At 39.8% G+C, this 20,007-nt stretch overlaps 1 protein-coding gene and 1 long non-coding RNA gene across 7 annotated transcripts in view; both read left to right on the top strand.

Annotated features, from left to right (window-relative positions):
• LOC6500063 (tight junction protein ZO-1) overlaps window positions 1-20,007 on the top strand; it is a 78,107-nt gene that overhangs the window by 915 nt on the left and 57,185 nt on the right. The window lies entirely within an intron of this gene.
• Window positions 2-7,043, top strand: LOC123257297. Its single transcript, XR_006507334.1, has 2 exons — window positions 2-6,636; window positions 6,818-7,043. It is a non-coding gene; the product is annotated as an uncharacterized LOC123257297 (long non-coding RNA).

Raw genomic sequence — 20,007 nt, 5'->3', positions numbered from 1 at the left:
GCCTCTCGCCCTTACCCTTGTCTTGCTCCTCATGGGAACACCCTCTCTTTGTTAACCGGTTCCGTAAGATCTACCTGATCCCCAAATGCGTTGGCAGCTTTAGTAGCTCATATCTCAGCTGTAAATTATTCACGTAATTGTTCGCGATCGGTTCTTGAATTTCTCATCTTGGCTAATTGGTTCTGCTTCACAGTGATCCCCTGCTAAAATATATTTTCTTAAAAATTTTGGTTAAAATATTTACATTCTTGAGGGATCACTGTTACAGTCTGCAGGTTTCTTTTTAATCAACTTTTGATTTTTTTTGCCCATTCCCGTGTGGGAGTGCTGCCGCAAGAAGGTGTGCTGAGTGGGCGGAGTGACGGCCATTTACAGTGGCGCGTTAATAATAATTGACATTATTTGAGATTATTGTGCTGATTATGGAAACTTAGTATTTATGCAAATTCTTTTTTATGAGGTGGCAGGTGCCATTCCACTCCACCGTCAGATGCCGTCAGAAAATGATGTTTTTCCCTCAAAATATAAAAAGAGTAGTTCCATGAAAAGTATCTTATCTGGCTTGGGGTTTCTCAGTTCAAATAAAAGAAGGGAAAGTACTTAACCAACAATCAACAAGATTATTAATCCCAAGACCTTTTATTCTTTTTCCAACTGATAAAAAAAATGAAAACTCTTGATTGTAGTTCTTGAAGAGTTTTTGGAAGAATTAGGAACTATTTTTGGGTGGTACTATCTCACTATTTACTGAAAAAAGGGCATATTACTATCGCTAATGAGACATCTCTAACATTCTATTGAAGAACTATCATTTATATATCATTATATCATTATCTGTTGTGCGAATGTATGCTTTTCTGTCCATTTTTTAATCTCTTCAATGAAACACCTCCCACATTCCATTATAAAAAATTTAATTTATCAAAATGGTACTACCTGAGATCATACATACCTCGCATACTTTGGCTATAACCCACTCCCATTTCACTCCATCTGGCATTTCCTCAAAAGTTCGCACAGCTGTTGCCGCATCCACGCGCTGATTCATTGACCCACAACTCCAACAGTTGTAGCCAAGCCCATCCAAGAAGCAACTGAAACTGAAAAAAAAAAAAATTAAAAAGAAACTACTACAGCAACATCGTGTCAGGGTCTGCATGTAAATGTTGCTGCCCAGACTTGTAAATTACCCCAACGAAAGACAGAAGACAGGAAAAGTGGGAGGAGGTGGAGGTGGCATAGGCGGTGGCGGCATAGGGGGTATATTCCGGTATAGGCTCTGGTGAAGTTCTAAAACCGAAAATTGAGATTACAAGCTGAAAGCAGCTAAAATAACAAAAAACAACAGAAAGAAGCGATTGTTGTTCTTTGATTTGGCTTGTTTTATTCCGCTCTAATGAAAAGTTGTCGGCCGCAGGGAGTAGAAAACAAAATAATCATACATTGAGATACAAGATCCAAAAAACACAAGATACAAAAAAATCTCAATCCAAGAGTAGGAAAAACAAAGACGTAAATAGGCACTAAAAAGTTACAGAAAAAGGTGGCTTAAGAAAGTGAGATTTTATTTTCGGGGCGCCACTAAAGAGATACTAATACTCTTCTAAAGAAAATTAAATATAAGGATATTCATAGAACAATATTAGATATAAGTAAAAGTAGTTAAGATATAAATGATATAAGATATAAACAAAATTTTGGAATAAAATATTTGGAGCATTACCTATTAAAAGTGGTGTGTTGTGTTAATTTTAAATTACTTGGTAGTATAATTATTGGTAGTAAAATAAATAATTGGTTAATTGGTTATAAATAAATAAAACTATAAAATAATAAAATAAAATAATAAAAGAAAGTATCTAAAATTTCTCTTCAAAACGGAACTATGAACCACAAGACCTCTCTTTGTAGGGCAGAATTAAGAACAAAGTACAAGAAAAACAGGAACACTAAAATAAAAAAATATAAATAAAAAAAAAACTGTGAAAAAACAAACCCATGGAGCCCTCGATCACGTTTTTACGATTCTGGCCACGATTACATACATATGTACATATAGTAATAAGGAGGGGAAGGGGAAAGAGAACGCATTACGCGTGGTCCAGTCCATGTTCATCTCCATGTGTAGTAACTCCATTTGTCCAGCTGCCCCCACAGGCCATCTACTTGTCCTTTTCTCCTATTTCCCCAATCCATTCATCATTATCATGATCGGTTGGGGAACATCATAATCCGTTTCGTAGACGTTTCGCTTTTCTTCTTTACGACTTTTTCTCTTGCCCTCTCTGCTCTTTTCGTTTCTTGGCCTGTTCTGTGTTTGCTAATTTCTTGTACGTGCTGTTCTGGCTTTACTCTTGCGCTGCCTCCGCCTCTTCTCCTTTTACCTCCCTTCATCCTCTTCTTCGGGTTCTCTTTACCTTTGCCGCTGCGGCTCAGGTAGGAAGCATACACACCTGAGGGTAATTGAATAATATTCAGTTTCAAAAATTTAATAGAAAAAAGATAAATATGATTTGATATTTATAACTACATACATATTATTTTAGTTATATTTTTCCAAGTTGTTACAGGAATTTTTTACTTTTTGGAACTATCGAAGTGCCCCCCAATTATAGGGTGTAGTGGGTTCCCTTCTCCACGTAAATTACAATTACTTACAGCGCCCAGTGCTGGCTCCCTCTCTCCCACTGTCCCTACATCTCGTCGCATCTCTTTTCCACCTTATGCGGCGCTCCCTTTCTGCATTTGATAATTTATGCAGCATAATCTGGCCGATGACGTTTATCGTTTGCCATTCCCATTTGTCCCCTTCTTTCGGTGGACTCTCTTTCGACCCTCCTTGCACTCAATCCACCCCCTCCTCCTATACCTAGTATTTCCTTTATGGGCAACCTTATCGTGTTCTGCTTCATCTTTTGTGTCTGTTTGCACTGCCCCCGAGAATCGTTTCCTTTTATGTTTTATTTGTTGATTTCTTTGATTTCGCTTTTTCTTTTATTTATTTATTTATTTTTTTTTTTTTTTAGTATGATCATGATGATGTTCACCTTTAGTTTCGTTCCATTTCGTTTCGTTTCAACTGCGCATGCGCGGCGCGCATCCTGTTTTCCGTCGAGGGTCTTTGTTTTCTACTTTTGTCCCACTTCTCCAGTGGCTTCTGATCTATCTATCCTTCTCTCTTCCTCCGGCTGAAGTAGGTCTTTGGGGTTTTTGAACATGTTTTGGTCTCTTGGTTTCAGATTTTCCAGTTTCTACTTCGAAGGAGGATGGAAATTTGGCATTAAAAAGATTTCTCTTATTTTTCCAGCTAATTGGTTAGCTTTTTGTAAAAAAAAAAAGCGGAAGGAAATCGACTTAAACCTTCTACTGGGTGGCCTGTGACTGCCCACAATTAATTGCAATTCCCTAGATTACAATTTAATTTCCATTCCGTCTGCCCTATTAAATCATTATTCATTTCGGTAGCTGATCACAAGTTATGGTCCATGGCAATAGGGCTTGCCCAAGTCCAATGCTTATGCCCTGGATCGGTTAAGCCTGAGACAAGCTGCTAAGCCTCTTACCCACACAACTGTCACGCAATCAGCCAACGATCCTCCCCAGACGGCAGGTAACTTGTTTGGCTCTCTTTTACCAATTCCTGCCGTTTCCACGCTCGTTCTGATTACAAAGAACCAGCGGGAATAACGTAAGAAACGTAAAAAAAAAAGTTAACAAAACAGTGACTCATTGGGCTGTAGAGCCATTCTCCAAAAACGGGCATCGCTCCATCGACTCCCAGACTGCTGGCTGGCGTCTACCGCTGGTGGAAGTTGCAGTTTTTCGTCGCTGTTGCAGCTGAAAGCGGCTTTAACTGTATCTCCCAGTTGCCAGTCTCTGTTCCCAATGGATAAGTGTACAGTGATCTCTGGCAATGAGTGTACGATAGTTTTTTTCTTTTCTTAAATAGGATTAAAAATAAATTAAAATCCATTGGATAAACTCACTTTATGAGTCATAAGCAAGGTGTTGGTATTATTATTCTGAAAAGATGTATTAATAACTTCACTGTTGAATAAAAAGTTGAGAATCATAATATATTTATTTGACCTGCTGAGATGAACCAGCAGAAACCCATCTTCATTCTTCTAAGAGGAGGATCTTCCCTTCTTTTCCCTTTCTTCAGTTAACAATTTATATTTTGTTCAAGTCATTAGCTTTAATTTACAAATACCTCGGCTAGTTTCATTCATGGCTCGATCTTCAATGGGAGAACCCTAAATGGTATGTCCCCCTCTATTTTTTTGGCCATTAGGAAGTGCATCAACGAGATCGATCTGGGTTTCTTGTCGCTCCATTGGCTTTGGGCCCAACCCAGTTACTGAACTTTCAATCTTGGTGGGCCTGGGCCATTGATCTCCACTTTATTGAACTCTATCGCTGTTCATTTGCGATCTTCATTTTCGTGTATTTTTTATTGTCTGGTTGAACATTATGATTAATTGGTTTGATCGAGATGTCTGACTTGGCAAATGTTTGATTTAACGCTTCGTTGATCCCGGCGGTGTAAATAGCTATCGACTAATGGAGTTTTCTCGGCCTCTGGTAATGGAGACAAGAAAAATTGAATAACCTTTTCGATTGCTTATTAATTGATTGTTTTTCAAGTTCTTTGCTAAACTCAATTATTTTGAAATTACGAGCACTTTCCCCCACTCATCAGTGTTTAGACTATTATTTTCTTATTTTTTTTTGCAATTTGTTCCATTTGGGGAGCGTTTAAAGCAAATCTCACAGAAACAATGACCGCAATGCCCCTTTGTTTTGCCATTTCAGCAATTTTCTGACCAAAACAGACTCTAATTTCGCGAAACTTTCTTCTTTTTTTATTCAATTGCACAAAAAGTTGAACTGTTTTTGTTATTTTTCCCCCGTAGACTAGTGGCCTCAGTAATGATGATGATGACAACTAAATGGGGGAAATTGAAGTTGTGGATGGGAAGGGGCTGGCGGGCTGGTACCAACAATGTCAACAAGTCGAAATGAAATTCGCCACGCTTTGTAGCTACCGTAGACCACATAAACAAATCCAATTAATTTGAATAAACCATTAATTTCAAGGCTGAAATCAACGCCCAACTTCCACACACTTAATAATTCAATTAAATCCAAAAATCTGACATTGAAAAAGTGAAATAAAATTATGGAATTTTTTCTGCAAAATCGGCTCGAAACTCAACCGTGAAATTCAATCAATTACAGAGTGCACTCCCTTTTATTAAGTAAAATATAGTAGATAAAAAAACGGTTTCAATAAACCATTTAACACTCCATTAAAGAAGCAACCCATAAAATGTTCTTCGAACAGTAATGTGATATGGTTATCGAACACTTATTTTCCTTCAATCAAATCAGAAAAAAATGAACATGATTTTATATTTTGGATTTTATTTGTTCAGCGATGAGGTTTCGTTGGGTCAACAACAGAAGGTCGGCTGGAGTTCAACTTTAATTGACAGAGACACTAGAGGCACACCACAGAGGAGTGTGCCATTGACCGACCGGCTGTCTCTTCCCCCACTGCCGCCACTCTTGGTTTTTTTCTTTCTGTGTGGTCAGCTTGCGGTTTGAGTGACAGCATTTTATGCCGCCTCAGGCCCCAGGCGGAAATGGTAATACTTTATAGTCGACAGTATAGTGGGCAGATTCCTCAAGAACTTCAAATAAACTCCATGGCAAATTTCCAGACAATTCTGCTGTTGAACTTCCCGTGAAGGCTGTCCCGAGCGTCGGCAGCTCTTTCAAAAATAAACAAGCTAAAATTTTGGCGATTTTTTGTGCAAATCTAGCACATACAGTTTATGGCGTTAAACTGTTGAAATGCTCTCGAGAAGCTGAAATAAAAATGCTGTGAAAAAATAAACTTGAATCTTGTATACCAGAAAGGCGAAACAAACCTGAAGTTTCTGAGACAATCTATAGATCGATTCATATTCAAATAAATGCAATTTTTCATAGCGGTTATCTTAATTGGAAGATTAATTTATTGTTGGTATCATCGGGTGGTCAGAACTTCCGCCACAGATGATCTGACATTTCAATTTAGAGTTTAGGACTAAGACTAAGATCTCTTAGACTTGGCACTTCATCATCCCTAAACAATAATCGTATAATTTTGAAGTGAAAAGGAAAACGTGTATCTAGAAGATTGGTTCCTCAACTCCAGATGCGTTCCAGACCCATTTCAAAAGCTCCACATCTCCTCCCAGTTTTAGCCATTTTGCAACGCACATAAATCAGTTTAAAATGGTTTTTTTATATGATTATCAATCACCATTAAGTTGAGGGAATAAGTTGAATCGTCGTTGGGCTGCACTAACTAGTTGTGAGATGTTAATCGGAACTAAGGATCTCAGAACATTTATCATTATTCTAGGGAGGCGTCGACTCAACAGCTACGGCTATAAATTTACCTCAAAAGCTCATATGCTAGTCATAAAAATGAGGATTTTTATTTTAAATTATGACTACAACTTTGCACTGAAAATGACTAAATGAAACTATTGATATGAAAAGTATCTGGATGACTAAAGTAATTTTTTCAAGTGTCCAATATCATCACATAAACACGTTATCGAGGGGGCTGGAGGCGACTCGGTGAGTTTTATGTGTGAGTGCAAGCAGCTTCCGGCGAATCGAGAGTTCTCCTGGACCTGCGCTGTTTATCTCAATCATCGACGTCCATTCCAAGTTCAGGGGATCTGCTGGCCGGACCTTCCTCTACTGGCCTGGCACTCTCTCTTTCTTTGCCTTTAATGAAATTTCTTAATTGAAGCAGCTGGCTGGATGGCTGGCTGGCTGGCTGGTCGTCAGAAGCAGACTCCACAGTAGACTGGTTCTGGTTCTTCGTCATGTTCTGGTTGTTCTGCTTTGATTTGATCTATATTAATCAAGATCCAGGCTGGCGTCACAGAGTACCCATGTACACACATTATTATGCGACGGGAGGATCGGTCTTGCGAAAGTGACTGCTTTTGATTAAATTATATGAGATTTTGCGTGGCTATTTTTGGGTTTATTTTGAGAGAGCTGGCAGATTATGCAAATTTATTGCGATTTTATTTGTATTAATAAGCCATGAACTTGACGGTTTTGGGGGTCTTGCTGCCACAACCACTCTAGACACCAATTGTTTGCAGTTTTTTGATGAACAAACTGATTCTCGTCCATCGGATGTGTTTTAATTTAATTAAATCTCATTGATTTGATGTCCGACCTGAACTGAATTTTATTCGGGGGCGTAATGAATGTTTAACCTCTCCTCTGATAATTTATCTACTGCTGCCTCCAATCGGTTGCCCCCAGTGCCCCCGCTATCTGACGCTTTGTTGCACCTGTCCCAGCAGCTACCGCAAAATCATTGAACAAACATCGTTGATTGGAAGCCATTAGTTTTTGGGGGCAGCTACAGAGCCAGAGACACAGACAATCATCGATAGCTCTATACAAAATGCAATACAATGGCAAATTAGAGCAACTTTTGTTGCCGAGGCGTGGCTGGCAGCACAAATTTTCAGACCGAGTGCGTTGGTGTGGCTTGTAACGCATTTACGTCATAAAGCGTCTGTTGTGGCTTGTAATACAGCTAGGGCCAGCCTTATAGAGCTTGGAATTAATTTCATTTGATTAATAGCGAAAAAAATATGTAGTTCACTAGGCGTATTGCGACAATATCCGCACATTTCCCACCAAATCTGCTAAAAATAGAAAAAAGGGAGCCACAGGAAACATCAATGCCTGTGTAAATATTTTTCTTGCACGTGCTCCTGGTTTGGAGAGAAAATACTGCAACGGAAATGCGAAAGTTTCCCCTCGCTTGTTTGGCCACAAAACCACTCGCTGTGCAATTATTACATGCAATTTTCCACCCTACACCCTACACCCTGCAGTCCTCTCATATTAATCCTGTGGGAAAATGCAATTTCTCGCTATATCGTCTGATGTATTTTTGGTTCGCACAGACGGAACTTGGACTCATTATTTATTTATGACTTCTGTCTGCAATTGATAATTTAATTTCGCACAATTATTGTTATTTATTATGCGTCTGCCGGAGACGACACTAGTGGATCAACTTTTATTGCATCTCTGGGGCTGCAGAGCCAGCAAGGAGAATTTTATTAACTTGGGAATTTATGGAGACTGATTAAATGACAATGTGGTTATTCATCGCCGATTTGCCGACTGATTAATGCATTCAGAGACTAATCTTATCAGTGTGATAAGAGGTTCAGGGCTAACCTGTGACAGATGAGTCTCTACAAAAGGCTCATCAGATTACTGCTAAACTGTAGTATTGTGCTTGAGGTTGAAGGGTTTCCTCATTAAACCATTTACCCACGCCCTTTTCGAGCATCAATGACCAATTTGAATGAGTGATGAAGAAAAGGTGGGAGGTGATGGGGCAGCCCGAAGAAACAACAGCTTTTCACGCCTCTCACATCCCAAGACACGCAGACTTGGGGTGCACTTGGATCGGGGTATCAGTTGGAAACCGATTATGTGAACTTGATGCTGAGAAAACTTCAAAGCCTTCATACATTTTCGTGTTAACTAGCCGCAATAAATACAAATGTGCCTCTGCCCCCGACACCCTCCTCCGCTGATGATTGGCAGCTGTAAAGAGGTTCATTAGAGCGCTAATAACAAGATATGTAACAGTTTCAAAAAAAAATAGAGAAAAATATGGAGAAAAAACCTGCAGCAAGAGATGAAAAACAGAAATCATGAAAATTACAAGACGCCCAACATGGAAATGAGTGCAGTTGTGTGAGTTGCGTGCAGCAGGAAACTGACGCCTACAAAAGCAAACACACAGAGAGAAAATATTACAAAAATTTATAATAAATATATAAAAAAAATGTATAACGAGACTAGACGGACAAGGTTGTTCGTATCTTGTGTCTTGTCTTCTAAAATTCTAAACTTAATAAAAATGTATTTGTGTGTTCTCCAGTGTACTTTTAATCGGAGGCGTGGGGCGTGTCCCAACTAGTGGTAACTAAACAAGAGCAAGTTCCATGTAAAGAAACCAAAAGCAATTAGATGACATGCGAACGATGGAGGGTGTTCCTTCCCCTCTGCCATTAAATTCTCAGGGAACTCAACCTCGGCGAACTCAACCACATCGAAGGCCTAGTAAATTGTACTGCTCGCAACGACCAAATGTAGCGTAAAATCATACAAAAACATCAACATCGGGCCGAAACTCTAGCCACAAAATGCGAGTATGCAACTAAACCAAAGAAATGAATATAAACTAGAGTGTGGAATAAATTAATAAATTTTCCTCCTTGACTGGGCTCGGGTTGGTTGTGGGGCGATGATGGCAGTAAGGTCGTTAAATTTCCATATCACACACCAAAATACGAAAACTGCAGTCACAGCAAGAAGGAAATTGCCATAAATTACGATGCAACGCTATGCATTTTCATGCCTCAGTTGGTTTTCTGAACAACAAAAATAAATCCCACAAATGCCCCTAGTGTCTGATCGAATGTGATGAGTTAGCCGGAAAGGAGATTTCGGGTGGGTGGTTTATATTTTAAATATTTACAAACTAATTCGGCTTTAATAAAATGGAGAAATGGACAGAGACCCACCTTGGTCTATGCAAATTATAAGGACAACTTGAAAATGCCGCTTTCGACCGCCTTCCTGCCACTCGGGCTACGTTTGGCTGCCAGCTACAGATGTTCGAGCTGATTGAGCGACTGCCGCCATCATCATTGCCACCAGCATCTATCTGCAACATCGGAGCAGGCAGCATGAGCAACATCATCAGTGGAAATGCTGGTCTTTTGGCTGCTGTCGGGCACGCCTTGTCGGCTCATCGCTCAAATGCTCCACAAAGCACAAGGGGGCAGGATGGTGGGGCAGTAGTATGAAGCCCGTGCTACTTGACTTGGAACTTCCACCTTCCTGACTGCGACGGCACCTCAACTATGAGCATTAATTTGTGCCCGCCAGTTAGACATTTAACGACTCCCACTGTTGAAATTTGCAGACTGCAAGATTTGGCTTTTTAATACTCTTAGGTTTGAAGAAAAAAAAAATTATACAAAACTTAAAAGATAGAAAATTAACTATAAATTAGAGTATTTTTAAGATACTTGTTCAAGTATTTATTATATTTATTTTATGCAATATTATAGGGTATCCCCATCTTGTGTCTTAAAACCCTTTTTTTCCTCTTTGCTTTGCCGCTGGAGCTTTTGAAAAGCGGCTAGTCAGTACCCCGATCCTGCCGTCCAATCAAACACATGTCAAATGTTGCTGATGTTGCCTGTCGCCGCATGGCCGCATGTCCGCCATTGGGAGCAGGAACCTGCATCTAATCACAGCCTCGGGCCGCGTTTCACTTTCGCCGTGTCATGTAAATGTGCTCTCACCTGTCCCCCTCACCTGGACCTCTGGAGTCCCTCGACGACCACGCTCCCCATATAGTTAGTACGTCAGTTTGGTCAACCCAAGCTGTCCACATACGCTGTCCACAAACCCCCCACACAGAAAGAAATGCAATAGTAACTTATCATGTCGCAAATAAAGTTTATGATATTTAATTATACCCATAAAATTAAAATTAAGTTCAATCGGTGAGTTAAAAAAATAATAAATTAGATTTGGTTTTGAAACTTGTTTGGGATTATCATCAACGGGCAGCAGTGCTTGTCTAGCCGTTTTTCCATCCATTTGGCGATAGCCGAGTGGGCGCCAAGCTGCACCATTCAACTGGAGCGTTGTCGAAGTCGTTTTGCTCGATTGTATATTTTTCCGATATTGTAGTCTGTGTGGCAGTTGTCGTCGTGGGCCATACACATGTAGTTTGGCACCCACACATCCCGTCTGTTGCCCCCCAAACTTTTCTTTGGCCTTTTTTTGGTCAGCCAACTTGCAGTTTTTAACTCCCAAAGGCAAAAGCACTCAACGTCCCAGGTCAATTGGACAGTGGGCTGGAAATAGGCAGGAAACGGTATTAAAATATTTAATTGAAGCTTAAAAATTAAACAATTACACAAGCCAGGCCAATAAATCACTTAATTAGTCTAAAGACTCTAAACTAATTTCAAAATCATCCCTAAATTAAAACAGATTCAAGCTAAATTGCATTAAAATAAAACTCTCAGTTTGGAAAATATAATTGAATTTATTGCAAATTTTCAGAAAGCCAGCGCCCACAGTGAGGCCTGAACCTGCCAGAGGCTACAAAGTTATTAAAAGTCAATATTTTCAACTGCAACGAAGCTAAATGACGGAAATTCGGTTATTAAAAAGTTGATCCCCCCCAGATGATGGATGAGTTTTTAAATATGCGAAGCAGAGTTGTGGAAGTGTAATGGCTTTCGTAAAATATTTATTCACATGCGAATATTTAATATGCAAACTAAATAAACTAACTTTCGGGAAGTAAATTAAGAGCTGGAAGCAGGGACAAAAATACTCGTTTTGTTTGAGGAGGAACCGGATGGGGGAATGCTGGATGTGCTGATGCCGGCAGGACTTTTGTGTTATTTCAGTCCTCGGCCCAGACAACAGTTTGCTTAGTTATCCTTTTTCATACACAGTCGGGTGTACTTCGGGTAGTGGCTCTTGAAAACTCGCTTACGTGTGCCTGATAAAAATCCGGTTCAGGACCTCTGGAACCGTTGGCTTGAAAATGAATTAACATTTTGCATGTTGGCAGAAAAAGGAGGAAAGCTATTTTTTTGGCCAGGATAAGGGCACATCCTGCGAAACCGCGCTCCTTCAGTTGGTTTCGGACAAAACGTTTTAGCTTCTCCATCGTATTTTTTTCGTTTTTGTTATTTTGCGGCTGGAGTTGCGGTTTTTGGCCAACTAAAAGCGAAACAGAAGCCCATAAAACATTCGCAGCAGCCTCGTTTGCATTCTGTATGCAGGGGCGGGGAGTTGGGTTAACGCCTTTTTGGCTTTAATGGTGCAACTTTAGTGCTTAAGTGGTATAAATTGCAGTTGCACTCCTCGCCGGGTTCGTTATGGATAGTTCGGTTCGGCAAAGATGCATATCGATGGGGCCAGAACCACATGGCAGTACTTTAGCTTCCAAATGCTCCAAGGGGATCTGCCATCCTGCCACCTTCTATTTGGTAGAGTTCTATTGAAACCTCGTTTTGTCTACCTCATTCGACGGTAATTTATAACCTGGCAGGAGCTGCAGCCCCCGAACCCTGGTGGCAGGTGGCGGGCGTTTTTCGGATTACTTTGGTGGATAAGAAAATATGTAAATTCAAAGCACTTAATGTTCGTCCTGAACTACGTAGTTGCAGGCTAAAAAAGTCTATAAAGAAAACTGGGACATGGCTGAAAAAATACTGAAAAGAACCAGAGTGGCTTTTGGCTTTTAAATTGGTCAAGGAATATAATTCCAAAGTGGATATAATCGCACCTGAACCCCCATCAAAGCTGATTAAGTGCGTTTTGATGTTGTTTTAAATTCCCAAACATTTTTCCCACATCAAACCATCCAAAATTCGTAAAATAAATGTCGGCAGATCCATCAAAAGTGTCTAAAACTGAATCTAAAAGGGGTGGGATGTGTGTTCACTAAACTCGAAATTGGAAAGCGTAATTATTATTAATTTGTCAAGTATGTAAAACAGATGCCCAGGCGGCAACAGCAAAATGGTGAAAATAGCCTAGAGAGGGTGAAAACACAAGGGGGACCAGAGGCAGATGCAGATGCGGGCTGCAGGCTGGTGCAGCATGAAATGCGTTTTTGTAGCGGTGTTGTATTCGTTTTGGTTAGTGTGCCACGTGCCGCATTTCGGTGGAAGGGCCTCGTCGAACCGAATCGGAGCAAATCGAGCTGAGAACTCGAATGCAAATCAACAATCCGTTCGAATATAAAACAAGAAAGGAAAGCTAACTTCGGGCGGAGCCGAAGTTTATATACCCTTGCAGTTCAGTCGCAGTCCGATAGGTGGCGCCACGCATCTATATTATTAGATATACAGCGGATCGTATATAGTCGGCCGATCCTTATGAAATTTGGCATATCGAATTATTTTGACCAAAGAAGCATACATACATCCCATCCTTCTAACTTGAAAAACAACGAAGTTATGCCATTTCCGATCAATCAGTTATATGGCAGCTATAGGATATAGTCGACCGATCTTTATGAAATTTGGCAGATCGTATAAGTTGGACCAAATAAGAATTCATAGAAAGTCCCAACCTTCTAACTTGAAAAACAACGAAGTTATGCCATTTCCGATCAATCAGTTATATGGCAGCTATAGGATATAGTCGACCGATCCCGGCCGTTCCGACTTATGTACTACCTGCAAAGGAAAGAAGGGTGTGTGCAAAGTTTCAACTCGATAGCTTTAAAACTGAGAGACTAGTTTGCGTAGAAACAGACAGACAGACGGACAGACAGACAGACGGACAGACAGACAGACGGACAGACGGACAGACGGACAGACGGACATGCTTATATCGACTCAGGAGGTGATCCTGATCAAGAATATATATACTTTATAGGGTCGGAGATGTCTCCTTCACTGCGTTGCACACTTTTGACCAAAATTATAATACCCTCTGCAAGGGTATAATTAAAGCAAGTGCGCAGACTCCCCGTCCGAGTTTGTATATAAATATCCGTTCCGACGAGCACCGCTCCCGACTCTATAAGCTCCTCTATTTTTACATCCAACCATGCTCCATCCATTAAATGCATTTTGTGCACATTTCGAAATCGTGGCACATTTACATTTTTTCGTTGATTTCTCGTTTCAGTTTTCTTTTTGGGTTTTTCAGCATTTTCTTCTGTCTGCTTCCTATATCCCAATTGTATTTTATTCGATTTTTTTTTGCTTTTCGTCATGAGTAGACAAAAATTTTCCTTGACTTTTTCCTGAATGGAAAATCCAAATGCAATTGGCAGCAATCTGAAATCGACTTACTTTATTTATTTCGGGTTTCGGTTATTCCATTTGATTTCTTTTGAAGTTAAGATCGGAGATCTTTCGATACCATGTGGTGCATTTAGTGGATATCCAAATGCAATTGACTCTAATCCGGCAATTGGATCATTAATAATAATTGCAGATCTTGATTGCAGCGACTCCAATGGCATTTATCATTCTGCTCTTAAATACTTTTGGTTTATTACTATTTGTAGCTGGATGAATAACATGAAACTTGAAGTTCAGACCAAGTCAGGACCTACGATTGGTGTCAATGTCCTTGTATGTGATGGCGTGTTGCCCCCAAACACCTCTACCTCAAGCTCCTTTGTTTTTCCACGCTCTCTGCTCTTACCTATGCATGGTAAAAAGTGTATTTTTAGCACAAAATGTAAATAAATTTGCATACATAGGGAGTCGCTGGCGGCAGCGGGCAAACAATTGCCACAAGAGAGCTCATGGGGTTAGAGGGGCTTACCCCAAAAGGGTAAAGAGTCTCCACTGAAACGAAGGCATTAAAGGATTACAAAAGGCAACAGCAGGCAGTTGCCGCAATAATCCTGTTAGTTTATTTTGCACCACAGAGCGTGCAATGTCAAGTGCAGAACAGGGCATTACACACTGCTCTGTGTGGCTATGCGGAGACAGTCTGACAGAATATCCTAGACAATGCCGGATAGTCCCCATTGCAGTGAGGTGTCGGCCTTAAAATCCTAATGAAGTCGTATGAATACGGCCGTACGGGCCATCTGTACCGTGTCCAACTAAGTATTGCCTGGGGTATTCCGGCGTGGTGTCATGTCATCCTTTAAATATTCAAGTCATTTCAAATTTTAAATTGAATTGCTGGCGTACTTTTTTGGGCTAGAAAAGGTGCACTTCGAGTGTCATCCTTTCAAACACATCCTGCTCCTTATACATTACAATATGCATGGCCATCTCTGACCATTAATCCTGGGGCATTGTTCTAGCTTCGGAGTAGTGTCAAAGTTATAAATTATGCAGAAGTTGAGGTAGACATCGAGATGGCAAAACGGATAAGGAGTGCACTTCTACGAAATTTCTGAGATAATGGCAGTAAATAGAACAGCATCAAGTTCTAGTTCTTGGATATTTCTCCGAGTGCACGGAATGAAAACCCACTTGAAAATCGATGGCCAAGGCCCAATGCATATCGAGTGTCCACTGCACTCCACGCTCTGCCATCCTGCCCATTCCATTTCAATTTGAGGCGAGTGCAAAAAAATGCAACCAAGCGTAAAATCAAATAAAACGTCAAACCGAAATGGAAACGAGTGGGAGGAAGGGTCTGAGTCCAGGGTCTGTCTCGGGGTCTGGCTCTGGGCTCGGAGCCAGGAAGAACCACCAACCACCACGGAACCATCATTCTATGGTGGAGGGAGTACTCACCGCGTTGATAGCCCAGACCCGCCGCTGGCTACTGACGATGTTCAAGTGTCAATTGGGTTTACTTACAGGCCACTTTGTCGACTGCACACTGTACCCACCATTGCCAATGTGTGTGTGTGTGGACCCTTTTGAATTCTATATTCCATATACTTATGTACAAATACCAATGTGAGTACATATATGCTTGCACATCAATGTAAATGCCGCCTTGGAGTGGCATTGTTGTCGCGAAACTCCTTTCAGTCCTCGCAGCTTGTGTAATTGGATAAGCTAAAATCGCCATAAACGATGAATTGTGATTTTCCAGAGGTTGTGGTGGAAGTTATAGTAACTGAATACCCAATAGATTTTTTGCGGTTTAAGCATAAACTATGAGCTAAATATTAGAAGGTTAAAAATATAATTTAATACTTTTTTCAATATTAAATTTATAATATAAGAACGCCTTTAGGGCCTATAAGGGAACCCAGCTCAAACCTACCTCATTCCGCTCAATAATCGGAGACGGAGAATCGATTTTTAAATCGTTTAAGGTACTCTTCTCAAGAATTGGATAAAAATCTGCCAAGATACAGTGCTTGCTGAGGGCCATCTTGTCCTTTCTAGTATTTTTCATAATTTTTGAAGGAGACCCTTTGGAAAATGGGATAAAAAATATAACAAAAGATATATGTGGGTATATTTTACTGCAGATTGATAGAGACAAATCTTTCAAGATTTTTTAATAGAATTTTAAGATATTTTGCAATATGTCAATAGATATAGAGACTCCTACAAGGGTATACAAATATAATTTATTTTTTTAACTCATTGGAAGTAATGTTATCTTGCAATTAAGATTTGAGCTCTTTTATTGTTTTTATTACACCAATTTAAGTGCGCTCACCACAACCTATCCTCCCACCCGGCAAATTCTAAAGAAAAACATTTCCATTGCACTTAAAATATTTTTGTGGAGCCAACGATTTGTTTATACAAAGAACTCAAGTGTTGCTCAAGTGCAGAGCGCAGTGCCTCCCACTAAATATTCGATTTCCAACTCCGAACTCCGGCTGAGATTGTGATTGCATTGAGAGCAAAGTGCAGGGCCACTTAATCGACTGTGGAAATGTGTGGCAGTGCCCCAAAGTGCACAGCGATTAGAAAACTGGGTCAATTGCGCCGCTAGGGAAACCGAAAAATTATGTTTATGTTCTCCAAAGAACCACAGAAAGCCAAATCAAAGCCATCGCGCCCAGGTAGACCAAGAACTCAGTACTCGACAATTGTTTACCAAAAAGTGAAATAAAAACAAAGAACCGACAAGAATGCGTTGACCCAATTTCCCAACCAAAAGCCCAAAAGTATCAATAACATTCTAATGCATTTTATTATTTTTTTCTTTTCCGTTTTAGGTATGTATAAGCCATTATGTGGTGGGTGTGTGCAGCGTGCCCCTTTGGAAATTTGCATAAACTTTGGGCCACAAGCAAAACGGCCAAATGTCAACAACTCTATCAGCCAGCAAGATGCATGGCTGCCACTCTTTTGGTCTTTTGGTAGCAACTTCAAAACTTCGAACGTCAACTTGAACGCAAATTGGCAACACAAATCTGTCAACGGGCGAGGAGATGTCCAACCAGCCAACGGGGCAAACAACCAGCAGGCTAACAGCTAACAGCTAACAGCTATTCAAGCCCGGCTCACCTGTTGTCTTGTGAGCCGGGCCAAGTCGGGCCTGGCACTTAACAAGTTTTCAATTTGTAAACGCGCGTGCTTTGAATACTCCCCAAGATCTTTGGCATCGGCCGGAGGAGGAGTAGAAAATGGCAGACAATTGAGCCACGATTGAATAAGTTAGTTGGCAGGGAAGGGGTCTTGGTACCCAAGATTGGGTTCCAAGTCCAAAGCAGCACGCGTGCCCCAGTAGAAGGAAAATCCGGCCCCGAAACCCAGCCAATTTCATGTCACACAGAAACTGAATTTTTTTTCCATTACGCAAAAATTGACTTGTATGGAGTATTTATCATGGAGTCTATTATTATTATTTCCTGGATAGTAATTGAAATTCTATGCTATTATTAAATTATTTTAAGAATGTTTTTTATATATTTAATGTTTGGGGGAAACTTCTTATTATTTTTCTATTAAATTGAAGCCCGTTTAAAATATTAGTTTATCATCCTATTCAATTCCTAATTCTTCTTTTTGAAATTCTCTTGGTGACCAAATGAAGGCTTGGTTTTTGCATTTTTATGGTTACACATCACGGTCAGGTGATTAAGTCGTTAACAAAGCTTTGATTATTTGTATAGTTTACGAGGGTATTACAACACGGATCTCGGTTAAATTTATTGTCGGTAGACAGAATGCGTAATATGAGTGGTTTAACATGCGACTTAACTCTTCACTTGGCGATTGGTAATAGTCAATTTTATGGGTTCATATATCTTGTGTCTGTAAATCTGATTGGCTAAGTGTAAAACCACGTTCGATTTGACACTTAATTCCAAGCCACACCTTAAGCTCTGTAGAAGAACATTTAATGTTTACAAAATCTTTAGCTTAATTAGTTTTTTAATTGAGATTTTGATAGCATCGTCGCATCTATTTTTAGGCATTCGAATTATTAATTTTGCAACTGTTGAGTGGATAACAATCAGCGATGGTAATAATTCTATTAGAAATCGGCAATAAAAATTTGCATCTTTATGGCTTCCATTGCTCCCCAGCAATTTATCGAAAAGCCTTTGCAAATTGCCTTACAATGGCCGAAAGCTGAAAACAGAAGTCAATCCAAATGCTTTCAAAATGGTTCCATTATAATCGTTAAGATATCCGCCGTTCTGGACGGGCCACGAATGTCAAAAACCTTTGCATTCGTTTCCATTGTTTGTTGTCTAGTTGATTATCCGTGGCTTTTATTTTTTATTTTCATTTGTATTAGCGAGATTGTTATTGTTGCTATTTTTGTTGAACATTTATTTATGATATTTTTGCTGTTTTCGGGGTCTTTTTCCCTTTCGTCTTCTATTGATAATGACTCTTATTGTTATTATACTTGGGCTATTGTGGTTTTAGGTTCGTTTATTATTCTGTTGCACGTGTTTTCGAATTAGAATGAGAATTAAAAAAAAAAGAATCTAAGGTGTAGGGGAAGGATGGAAAAGATTGGCCAAAATTATGATGACTTTGAGACTTACTCGTTTTTTTTTCCAATAAAATTATTTGCGCTCCATGGAATTAAATCATCAGACAGACCGAAACCATATCTAATAACTATATCAAAAACGCCAGTTGTTCGGCTTGTAAAATCGGAATTACAAATTGTACAAGAAAATTGTCAAATTGGCTTATAACATTTACACGCATAGCATTGCAATGGATCGCATTGCATTGGAAATTGGAAATTGTTAAATAACAAATTTGCTATTGACCATAATCGGTTGGCCTAAGTCGACATAAACAACCGACCACGTTAATAAATCATTTCTGACCAATTCAAGACACCCTTACGGCCGACTGCCATTGGGGTGGCTGTTGGCTGCTAACGCATTTGGTCAAAACCAATTCATCAGTTGCCCAAAAACTTGGCAAAAGCCAAAATACAAAAAATACCCAATCCAATCCAAGCAACCAAACCCACCAAATATGTCAAAATGCAGGTGGCAAAATTAGACAGAAAATAAACAAAAAACGCCAAAAAAAATTAAAAATATTTCGCCTTTTTGCGCCGTTGCGAAAAGTACTCGGAAAAAACATAAATATATTGACAAGATTGCAGGTTTTTGGTTTTCGCTTATGTGGATATATTTATTTTTTATTTATCGGTAGTATTTACACTGCGGCGATTTTACGGTCGAACTGTTGATCACCGCAAAATAATTGAAAGGAAAATAAACAAGCAATATGTTTATAAGTCCGGCGCCACTGGGTCTTGCCAAAAAAGCGACTGAAGCTGTGCAATTTCTTGTCTCGCAAGCTAACCGAAAATCAGATTATATTTATTACCAGAGGAGCGTATGTAGTCAGTGCCCCAAAACCGGAGCCAACATTTTTTTTTTGCAAATAGAAAAGTAAAGCATAAAACAATAGCTACGAGAAATATAGAAAATCAAATTTATCTTCATTATGGCTTTAATGAATGGCCCAAAATGACATCATCACGAGAAGCGTTAAATTTTTGCAGCTATTGGAGAGCTGGCTGGCTGGCTGGGAGTGTAAATATTTGTGACGCCTTTTCAGGTGCAACGATGCAAAACATTTTCGCCAGCCACCTCCGCTGGAAACGTGTGATTCGAATAATTGCTTTGCAATTTACCGCCTAAAGCTAAATAAAAATCTCAGCAAAATAACTAAATAATATTACGCCACGCTCTTGGCATACAAAATGTGTTCTGGCCACGTTATCTTCGGGTATTGTGTTACATTCTACATACTATATGTGTTTGTAAGATGTCAGGTGTGGCTGGAACAATTTCTGATATATCAATTCACATTCTGAGAGCTGGGCGCCAAGAGGTGCTGAAATCTGCGGGGACATAAAGTTGATATTCAGTTACCTCTTGGCATTGTTTATGGATTGTCCAGCTACCTCTTAAAATTTATGAATTCTACTTGAGAGGTAGCGCATAATGTGATTTCCAGGCAC

This window comes from Drosophila ananassae, chromosome 2L (genome assembly GCF_017639315.1).
Source record: "Drosophila ananassae strain 14024-0371.13 chromosome 2L, ASM1763931v2, whole genome shotgun sequence".
In the NCBI taxonomy this organism is placed as follows: domain Eukaryota; kingdom Metazoa; phylum Arthropoda; class Insecta; order Diptera; family Drosophilidae; genus Drosophila; species Drosophila ananassae.
This window is presented reverse-complemented; position numbering and strand designations above follow the sequence as displayed.